Raw genomic sequence first — 9,553 nt, 5'->3', positions numbered from 1 at the left:
CATAATGGGACTGATGGCACTGGGCACCCCATAACAGGACTGATGGCACTGGGGACCCCATAACAGGACTGATGGCACTGGGCACCCCATAACAGGACTGATGACACTGGGGACCCCATAACGGGACTGATGGCACTGGGGACCCCACGGTGGGACCAATGACACTGGGGACCCCATAACAGGACTGATGGCACTGGGGACCCCATAACGGGACTGATGGCACCGGGCATCCACAGTGGGACTGGTGGCACTGGGGACCCCATAACGGGACTGATGGCACTGGGGACCCCACGGTGGGACCAATGACACTGGGGACCCCATAACAGGACTGATGGCACTGGGGACCCACAGTGGGACTGATGGCACTGGGGACCCCATAACAGGACTGATGACACTGGGCACCCACAGTGGGACTGATGACATAGAGCACCCCACAGTGGGACTGATGGCACTGGGGACCCCGTAAAGGGACTGATGACACTGGGCACCTCACAGTGGGACCGATGACATGGAGCACCCCACAGTGGGACTGATGACACTGGGGACCCCATAAGGGGATCAATGACACTGAGGACCCCATAACGGGACTGATGACACTGGGGACCCCATAACGGGACTGATGGCAGTGGGGACCCCATAAGGGGATCAATGACACTGAGGACCCCATAACGGGACTGATGGCACTGGGGACCCCATAAGGGGATCAATGACACTGAGGACCCCATAACGGGACTGATGACACTGGGGACCCCATAAGGGGATCAATGACACTGAGGACCCCATAACAGGACTGATGACACTGGGGACCCCATAAGGGGATCAATGACACTGAGGACCCCATAACGGGACTGATGGCACTGGGGACCCCATAAGGGGATCAATGACACTGAGGACCCCATAACGGGACTGATGACAATGGGCACCCCACAGTGGGACTGATGGCACTGGGGACCCCGTAACGGGACTGATGGCACCGGGGACTCCCCAGGGGGACCATTGAGGCACCAACCTCCAGCCCCAGCTGCACCCACCCCACCCGGGGGGGGGCTGCTTCCAGCAAGCCGGCTCCAAAACCGGGCAGCAAATCCCCAAAATCCCGGGGCAGCAAATCCCCAAAACTCCTGGAATACCAGGGCCTTACCTGGCGAGCAGGGTGACGCCGTCGTGGTGCCGCTCCGGGCTGGCCATGAGCTCCCAGCCCCCGGAATCGCCCACGTCCCGGACAACCTCCTCGCTGCCACCCCGCAGCAGCATCGCCCGCAGCGTCTCCACCGCACAGCTGGGGAGGGAAGGACAGCACGGCTTGGCCTGGGCTCAGCTTGGGCTCAGCTTGGGCTCAGTTTGGCTGTTTGCCTCAGTTTGGGCTCAGTTTGGGCTCAGTTTGGCTGTTTGGCTCAGTTTGGGCTCAGTTAGGTTCAGTTTGCACTCTGTTTGGCTCAGTTGGGATTTTTAGCTCAGTTTGGGTTCAGTTGGGCAGTTTGGGCTCAGTTTAACTGTTTCACTCAGTTGGGCTCAGTTTGGATGTTCAGCTCAGTCTGGCTCAGTCTGGCTCAGTTTGGGTTCAGTTTGGGTTCAGTTGGGCTGTTCAGCTCAGTTTGGGCTGAGTTTAGCTGTTCAGTTCAGTCTGGCTCAGTTTGGGCTCAGTTGGGCTGTTCAGCTCACTCTGGCTCAGTCTGGCTCAGTGTGGGCTGAGTTTGGCTGTTAGCTCAGTCTGGCTCAGTCTGGCTCAGTTTGGGCTCACTTTGGCTGTTCAGCTCACTCTGGCTCAGTTTGGGCTCATTTAGGCTCAGTTTGGCTGTTTGCCTCAGTTTGGGCTCAGTTTGGGCTCAGTTTGGCTGTTTCAGTTGGGCTCAGTTAGGTTCAGTTTGCACTCTGACTCGGGATGTTTAGCTCAGTTTGGGCTCACTTGGGCAGTTTGGGCTCAGTTTAATTCTTTCACTCAGTTGGGCTCAGTTGGGCTCAGTTTGAGCTCAGTTCAGCTGTTTGGCTCAGTTTGGGCTCAGTTAGGCTCAGTTTGGCTGTTTGGCTCAGTTGGGATGTTTAGCTCAGTTTGGGCTCAGTTTGAGTTCAGTTTGGCTGTTTGGATCAATTTGGCTGTTTGGTTCAGTTGGATTCAGTTTGGGCTCAGTTTAACTGTTTGGCTCAGTTGGGCTCAGTTGGGCTCAGTCTGAGCTCAGTTAGGCTCAGTTGGGCTCAGTTAGGCTCAGTTTGGTTGTTTGGCTCAGTTGCGCTCAGTTTGGGCTCAGTTTGGACTCCGGCTCAGTTGGGATGTTTAGCTCAGTTTGGGCTCAGTTGGGTTCAGTTTGGCAGTTAGGCTCAGTTTGGGCTCAGTTGGGCAGTTTGGGCTCAATTTGGCTCACTTGGGCTCAGTTTGGGTTCAGTTAGGCTCAGTTGGGTTCAGTTGGGCTCAGTTAGGTTCAGTTGGGCTCAGCTGGGCTCAGTTGGGCACTTTGGGCTCTGGCTCAGTTGGGATGCTTAGCTCAGTTTGGGCTCAGTTTGGGCTCAGTTTGGGCTCAGTTGGGCTGTTCAGCTCAGTTTGGGCTCAGTTGGGCTGTTCAGCTCAGTCTGGCTCAGTTTGGGCTCAGTTTGGTTGTTCAGCTCAGTGTGGCTCAGTCTGGCTCAGTGTGGCTCAGTTTGGGCTCAGTTGGGCTGTTCAGCTCAATCTGGCTCAGTTTGGGCTCAGTTTGGTTGCTCAGCTCAGTGTTGCTCAGTCTGGCTCAGTGTGGCTCAGTTTGGGCTCAGTTTGGGCTCAGTTTGGATGTTCAGCTCAGTGTGGCTCAGTCTGGCTCAGTGTGGCTCAGTTTGGGCTCAGTTTGGCTGTTCAGCTCAGTCTGGCTCAATCTCGCTCAGTTTGGACTCAGTTTGGCTGTTCAGCTTGGTTTGGCTCAGTTTGGGCTGAGTTTGGCTGTTAGCTCAGTCTGGCTCAGTCTGGCTCAGTTTGGGCTCACTTTGGCTGTTCAGCTCAGTCTGGCTCAGTTTGGGCTCAGTCTGGGTTCAGTTTGACTGTTCAGCTCAGTCTGACTCAGTCTGGCTCAGTTTGGGCTCAGTTTGGGCTCAATTTGGCTGTTCAGCTCAGTCTGGCTCAGTCTGGCTCAGTTTGGGCTCAGTTTGGCTGTTCAGCTCCACCTGGCTCAATCTGACTCAGTTTCGATTCAGTCTGGGCTCAGTTTGGCTGTTCAGCTCCGTCTGGCTCAGTCTGGGCTCAGTTTGGCTGTTCAGCTCCATCTGGCTCAGTCTGGCTCAGTTTGGGCTCAGTTTGGGCTCAGTTTGACTGTTCAGCTCCATTTGGCTCAGTCTGGCTCAGTTTGGGCTCAGTTGGGCTCAGTTTGGCTGTTCAGCTCAGTTTGGCTCAATCTGGCTCAGATTGGCTCAGTTTGGGCTCAGTTTGGGCTCAGTTTGGCTGTTTGGCTCAGTTAGGCTCAGTCTGGGCTCAGTTGGGCTCAGTTTGACCATTTGGCTCAGCTGGACTCAGTTGGGCTGTTCAGCTCAGTCTGGCTCAGTTTGACCACTTGGCTCAGTCTGGCTCAGTCTGGCTCAGTTTGGGCTCAGTTTTGCTGTTCAGCTCAGTCTGGCTCAGTTTGGGCTCAGTTTGGGCTCAGTTTGGGCTCAGTTTGACCACTTGGCTCAGTCTGGCTCAGCTGGGCTCAGTCTGGGCTGTCCCCTCAGGCACAGGGGTGGGAATTCCGTGCCTGGTGACACCGTGGGGGTACCAGTGACACCACGGGGGTACCAGTGACACCGTGGAGGTACCAGTGACACCACGGGGGTACCAGTGACACCGTGGAGGTACCAGTGACACCACGGGGGTACCGGTGACACCTCAAGTGACATGAGTCCGGAGCCAGAGCGATCCCATCCCATAATTCCCGGCTCCCTCCGCTCCCAGCGCCGGGACAGGGGATCCAGCATGAGGAGCTGGGAAGTAAAGAAATCCAGAGCTCCTCAAAAGGGGAAAAAGGGGGTTGGTTGGGGTTTTTTTCCCTTTTTTTTGGCATTAATATTTTATGGGCCGGGATTATTTCACCGGGAGCGGCATCTGGAAAACATCCGTTATCCCGTCGGAGCGAAACCAGGGAATAAACCTGAGCCGGGGAGCACGGATCCCACACACGGAGGCCACGGAATTCCGGGAGCCAGGGGCTCAGGGCTGAGGGTTTTGGGATCAGGGAGTGAGTTCCTGAGGGTCTGGATTCCCACCGGGATGTGGGATAAGGGATTGGTGGTGGTGGGGGGGGGTGTTGTCCCTGCTGTTCAGCCCCAGGAGCCATGGAAAGCCCGGATTGCCCTCAGGAAGGACACCCAGGGTTTGGGATTGAGGGTGGGAAAACCAACCCTGCCCACACAGGAACCCCCCCCCTCTGAGAGGGACGAGCACCCACAGAACCCTCCCCGACAACTGGAGCATCCTCGGCTCGGCCAAATCCGAGGATCCTCGAGGTTTTCCAACCTCAGCCATTCCATGGATCCTTCGGGGCCAATGATTCCAGATCCTTCCCTTTTTCCCACGGGAAAAGTGTGGGGAGCAGGGAAGGACACGAGCACGACACGGGTTTACCTTCCTGCTCTGCACAGCCCTGGGTTGTGCATTGGAATGAGAGGATTCCCAGCTGGATTCCCCATGGAAAAGCCTCAAACCTTCCCTGGAAAGCCTGGCCAAGGAGCCCACGGAGGAGCCAGCAGGTTCCCGATGGAATTCCTGCTGTTAATGATGGCAAAGGGAAAAGCAGGAGCGGGAAAGGGCCCCAGCTCAGCTCCTGGGACTGGCAGAGGGTCCTCAGGGCAATTTAAGCATGAAGAGGTTCAAGGGAATTAATTAGCAATTAAGGAAAACCTCAGGCAGGAGGAGTCATCCACCGTCTGCCCAGGACAATCTGGTGCCTGTAACAGTCACGGAATCCTGGAATGGTTTGGGTGGGAAGAGACTTAAAGATCATCCATTCCCACCCCCTGCCATGGGCAGGGACACCTCCCGCTATCCCAGGGTGATCCAACCTGGCCTGGGACATTTCCAGGGATGGGGCAGCCACAGCTCCTCTGGGAATTCCATCCCAGCCCCTCCCCACCCTCCCACACAGGAATTCCTTCCCACTATCCCACCTAACCCTGGGAAGCCATTCCCTGTGTGCTGTCCCTCCAGCCCTTGTCCCCAGTCCCTCTCCAGCTCTCCTGGAGCCCCTTCAGGTTCTGGAATGTGCTCCAAGCTCTCCCTGGAGCAGCCCAGAAGGCCCAGCAAGGTTCAAACAGCTCCATTTATTGGGATTCTCCCACAGAGTGAGCCCCTGACCTGGAAAATCCCTTCCAGCAGTTTGGGATAAACCCCCAGGCTCCCTCTCCCTTGGTGCTTCACATCCCACCTTGGAATCACATTCCCCTTCAGAATCGTAGAACGGTCAAGCTGGAAAGGCCTCCGAGCTCACCCAGCCCAACCAATCCCCAAGTGCCACATTCCCAGGGATTTTTAATCCCCCCAGGGATGTTCAATCCCCCCAGGAATGTCGAATCCCCCCAGGGATGGGAGACTGGGCCAGGAAAATCCTTTTCCAGCAGGGAATTTTTCCCCAATATCCAACCCCCGAGCGTTGTTCCCACAGGGTTTTTTCCCTTCCCACGGTGTCCCACGGACAATTCCCGCCTTTCCCAGCCCAGCCTGTGTCTCCCAGGCTGCCCTTCCTGCCCAGGGATCGTTTCACCTTCCCTGTCTCCCATCCCAGAGATCCGGGATCCGGGATGTGGCCAGGAAATGGTTTTGATATCGGAACTGGCTCCCGGGGCCCGGCTGGAATTTCACATCCCCGTGTCCTGGACAAAGACAGTTCCCTCTCCATCCATCAGCACTGGATTCATGAACACCTGCCCTGCTCCTCTGCTCCATCCATGGGGATTTGGGGTCAGGGAGGAGCCCTTTTATCCCTTTTATCCCACAAAATCCTCGTGGGACCCGACCATGATCCCAAGGGAGCAAAGGGGAGCATCCCTGCAGGATGCATCCCAAATCCCAGTCCCTCTGGTCACATCCCAGCCCAGGCCAGTTTAACACACCCAAACCCAGTTCCTCGGGTCACATCCCATCACTGGTTTTACACACCCTAAAAACCAGTTCCTCCAGTTACAACTACACCCAAAAACCAGTTCCTGCGGTTCCATCTCAGTACCTCCCAGCCCAGCCAGGTTTTACACCCAAATCCCAGTTCTTGTGGTTCCAGCTCAGCTTAGACTGGTTTAAATCCCAGTTCCTGTGGTTCCATCCCATCCCAGACTGGTTTTACACCCAAATCCCAGTTCCTGTGGTTCCATTCCATCCCAGGCTGGTTTTACACCCAAATCCCAGTTCCTGCAGCTCCATCCCAGTCCAGACTGGTTTCACACCCAAATCCCAGTTCCTGCAGCTCCATCCCAGTCCAGACTGGTTTTACAACCCAATCCCAGTTCCTGAGGTTCCATCCCAGTCCAGACTGGTTTCACACATAAACCTCAGGTAACATCCCAGTTTAAATTGGTTTTACACCCAAATCCCAGTTCCTGTGGTTCCATCCCAGCCCAGACTGGTTTTACACCCAAATCCCAGTTCCTGCAATTCCATCCCATCTTAGATTGGTTTTACACCCAAATCCCAGTTCCTCTGGTTCCATCCCAGTCCAGACTGGTTTTACACCCAAATCCCAGTTCCTGTGGTTCCATCCCAGCTTAGACTGGTTTCACACCCAAATTCCAGTTCCTGTGGTTCCAGCCCAGCCCAGACTGGTTTTACACCCAAATCCCAGTTCCTGTGGTTCCATCCCAGTCCAGACTGGTTTTACACCCAAATCCCAGTTCCTGTGGTTCCATCCCATCCCAGACTGGTTTTACACCCAAAGCCCAGTTCCTGTGGTTCCATCCCAGCCCAGACTGGTTTTACACCCAAATCCCAGTTCCTGTGGTTCCATCCCAGCCCAGACTGGTTTTACACCCAAATCCCAGTTCCTGCAGCTCCATCCCAGTCCAGACTGGTTTCACACCCAAATCCCAGTTCCTGTGGTTCCATCCCAGCCCAGACTGGTTTTACAACCCAATCCCAGTTCCTGAGGTTCCATCCCAGTCCAGACTGGTTTCACACCCAAATCCCAGTTCCTGCAGCTCCATCCCAGTCCAGACTGGTTTCACACCCAAATCCCAGTTCCTGTGGTTCCATCCCAGTCCAGACTGGTTTTACACATAAACCTCAGGTAACATCCCAGTTTAAATTGGTTTTACACCCAAATCCCAGTTCCTGTGGTTCCATCCCAGCCCAGACTGGTTTCACACCCAAATCCCAGTTGCTGTGGTTCCAGCCCAGCTTAGACTGGTTTTACACCCAAAGCTCAGGTGACATCCCAGTTTAAACTGGTTTTACTCCCAAATCCTGTGGTTCCATCCCATCCCAGACTGGTTTTACACCCAAAGCCCAGTTCCTGTGGTTCCATCCCAGCCCAGACTGGTTTTACACCCAAAGCCCAGTTCCTGTGGTTCCATCCCAGCCCAGACTGGTTTTACACCCAAATCCCAGTTCCTGCAGCTCCATCCCAGTCCAGACTGGTTTCACACCCAAATCCCAGTTCCTGTGGTTCCATCCCAGCCCAGACTGGTTTTACAACCCAATCCCAGTTCCTGAGGTTCCATCCCAGCCCAGACTGGTTTTACACTCAAATCCCAGTTCCTGAGGTTCCATCCCAGCCCAGACTGGTTTTACACCCAAATCCCAGTTCCTGTGGTTCCATCCCAGCCCAGACTGGTTTTACACCCAAATCCCAGTTCCTGTGGTTCCATCCCAGCTTAGACTGGTTTCACACCCAAATTCCAGTTCCTGTGGTTCCAGCCCAGCTTAGACTGGTTTTACACCCAAAGCTCAGGTGACATCCCAGTTTAAACTGGTTTTACTCCCAAATCCTGTGGTTCCATCCCATCCCAGACTGGTTTTACACCCAAAGCCCAGTTCCTGTGGTTCCGTCCCATCCCAGACTGGTTTTACACCCAAATCCCAGTTCCTCCGGTTCCATCCCAGCTGTAACTGGTTTCACACCCAAATCCCAGTTCCTGTGGTTCCATCCCAGCCCAGACTGGTTTTACACCCAAATCCCAGTTCCTGTGGTTCCATCCCAGCTGTAACTGGTTTAAATCCCAGTTCCTGTGGTTCCATCCCAGCTCAGACTGGTTTCACACCCAAATCCCAGTTCCTGTGGTTCCATCCCAGCCCAGTTTCTTTTCCCACCCCCCGGCAGTCGGGACCTGGGATACCTGGGAATTCCGTGGGATACCTGGGAATTCCGTGGGAAGGAAGGGGATGTGATCCCTCAAATCACTCCCCCGGGTGACCTCGGAGTGTCCCCAACTCGTGTCTCTCCCTCTCTCCCGCCAGGCCGGAGTGAGGGATGGACCTGGGAATTCTGTAGGACTTGGGAATTCCGTGGGAAGGAAGGGGATGTGATCCCTCGATTCCGGGCGGTTTCGGAGCCGTGGTTACCCCGGGATATAAGTTTAGGAGGGGGTTAAAATCAAAGTAAAGGGGAGGGGGGGGGTTGCTCTTGGGGCAGCCGGTTCTGAATCACCTGAGTTTGGTCCCGAGGAGGAGGAGGAGGAGGAGGAAGAGGAGGAGGAAGAGAAGGAGACGTTTCCAGCTGTTTTACAGCTTAAAAAAGCTCCAAGTGGGGTTATTTTATTATTATTTTTTTTTTTTTTTGGCAGGGCTGAAACTCAAGTGTCCCTCAGGAACAGACTCCTCAGGGCCCTTTACACCCAGGAGGATCTTTACACCCAGGAGGATCTTTACACCTTTACAGACCCTTTACACCCAGGAGGACCTTTTACACCTCAGGAGCCTTTTATACTCAGAAGGATCTTTACACCCAGGAGGATCTTTACACCCAGGAGGATCTTTACACCTTTACAGACCCTTTACACCCAGGAGGATCTTTTACACCTCAGGAGCCTTTTACACTCAGAAGGATCTTTACACCCAGGAGAATCTTTACACCTCAAAGGTCCTTTACACCCAGGAGGATCTTTACACCCAGGAGGATCTTTACACCTCAGGGCCCCTTTACACCCAGGAGGATCTTTACACCCAGGAGGATCTTTACACCTGACAAGCCCTTTACACCCAGGAGGATCTTTACACCTCAGGGGCCCTTTACACCCAGGAGGATCTTTATACCTTTACAAGCCCTTTACACCCAGGAGGATCTTTACACCCAGGAGGATCTTTACACCTCAGGGCCCCTTTACACCCAGGAGGATCTTTACACCCAGGAGAATCTTTACACCTGAGAGGCCCTTTACACCCAGGAGGATCTTTACACCTTTACAAACCCTTTACACCCAGGAGGATCTTTACACCCAGGAGGATCTTTACACCTCAGGGCCCCTTTACACCCAGGAGGATCTTTACACCTTTACAAGCCCTTTACACCCAGGAGGATCTTTACACCTTTACAAACCCTTTACACCCAGGAGGATCTTTACACCTGAGAGGCCCTTTACACCCAGGAGGACCTTTTACACCTCAGGAGCCTTTTACACCCAGGAGGATCTTTACACCCAG

The 9,553-nt window shown here is 54.5% G+C and overlaps 1 long non-coding RNA gene across 1 annotated transcript; it reads left to right on the top strand.

Annotated features, from left to right (window-relative positions):
• The first annotated feature begins 2,479 nt into the window (after positions 1-2,479).
• On the top strand, positions 2,480-3,065 carry LOC116793405. The gene is made up of 3 exons (XR_004359472.1): positions 2,480-2,516; positions 2,732-2,752; positions 3,037-3,065. It is a non-coding gene; the product is annotated as an uncharacterized LOC116793405 (long non-coding RNA).
• The last annotated feature ends 6,488 nt before the right edge of the window (positions 3,066-9,553 follow it).

This window comes from Chiroxiphia lanceolata, chromosome 1 (genome assembly GCF_009829145.1).
Source record: "Chiroxiphia lanceolata isolate bChiLan1 chromosome 1, bChiLan1.pri, whole genome shotgun sequence".
NCBI lineage: Eukaryota > Metazoa > Chordata > Aves > Passeriformes > Pipridae > Chiroxiphia > Chiroxiphia lanceolata.
The sequence above is the reverse complement of the archived record's forward strand: the minus strand, read 5'-3'. Positions and strand labels throughout refer to the sequence as shown.